We start from the raw sequence: 1523 nt of genomic DNA, 5'->3' as shown, positions 1-1523 counted from the left end.
CAGTTTATTTTTATAGTCATTTAAGTACAAATTTGGACGAAATTACATATTAAAAACCTAGAATAACCTATTTTAGTTATTTTGTTGTGATTGTATAGTATTATTCTTGGGTATACTTGAAACTTCTAAAGTATACTATTATATATCTATGATAGTATCACGGTTTGTTGTTGGTGTATAACGCGTTATAAGTACCTAATAGATATTATGATATGATTAATTTGGAATTTATTATAGGTACCTATTATATAAGTCAATTTTTTTAAATACTATTGACTATAATATAATATTATGTCTTATACCTAGACTGACATACCGTCTCCGCTCAGAATCGTTTTTCTTATACAATGATATTATATCATTGAATTCAAATTTAATACCATCCATTATACAGTGACCCACTTGTAATCTACTGTACAGCAGAGCGAAATCCACTTACCCACCTTTTTTTAATTAATATTAATTTGCATGGTTTTATATAATTTTATTTATTTATTCATGAAATACCTACAACCTACTTAAATATGTTTAAAAAAAACAATTTATATGATGAATTATAAGTAAGGTTTAGGTGATATAAATTCAAATGTATCTTTGCGGAGAGAGGATCAAGCAATTATTACTAAACAATATTTTTAAAAAAAGCACACATTGTAAAACAAATATTCTTTTCTGTGCTCAAAATCTAAAAGGTTAATGACGATCTATCTCCCATATTTTCCATGGGTAGGCTCCTTAGGGGGAAGCAATTTTTTTTTCACCAGAGCTTAGGGGGCGCCAATTTTTTTTTGCACCGGGGCGCAAAATATCTAAATGCGGCACTGATTAAGTGCTGATAAGTGATAGTGTGACATAAATGTAGCACGTTACTCAATATTTTCTACTTCGAAGAAAATGTATGAATCTGGAATCATAATATCAAATATGTATTAATAAGTAGGTAACCATCAATTGTATATTATACAACCATAACATTTTGGCTGTAACACGATTGCGCCCGTCCTACATTTTTACATGCAAAAAACGCAACACGATTGCGCCAGTTATACCTTTTTACCTACAAAAAACAGAACACGATTGCGCTCCGTGAAATATATGTCTAGCCCTTATAAATATAGGTCTTTGCCCTATATAGTGGTAAACTCAAAGTTGAAATTAAAAGTTCGAGTTAACAAAGTTCGACTGTATTATACAATATATTTTAACAATTTTTCTTCCCAATTTTAAAGGCTTAAGACTGACAACAAAATTTAATTAATGGCTTGGTTAAAAATTGTTTCTTATACATTTTATTTACATTTTTTTTTTTTAATAATAATATTACATGTCCACACTAGTATACAGTGTATACTAATGTGAACAGTGTATACTATACACTATTAATACATAGGTATTTTTTTTAAATTATAATATGCCCAAATTTGTATAAAAAAACTCAATAAAATTACAAAAACTACGAATTACCTACATTTTTTTTTAATAGGTAATAATATTATAATATGTCCAAATATGTATAAATAAAC

This window comes from Acyrthosiphon pisum, chromosome A1 (genome assembly GCF_005508785.2).
Source record: "Acyrthosiphon pisum isolate AL4f chromosome A1, pea_aphid_22Mar2018_4r6ur, whole genome shotgun sequence".
Taxonomy (NCBI): domain Eukaryota; kingdom Metazoa; phylum Arthropoda; class Insecta; order Hemiptera; family Aphididae; genus Acyrthosiphon; species Acyrthosiphon pisum.
This window is presented reverse-complemented; position numbering follows the sequence as displayed.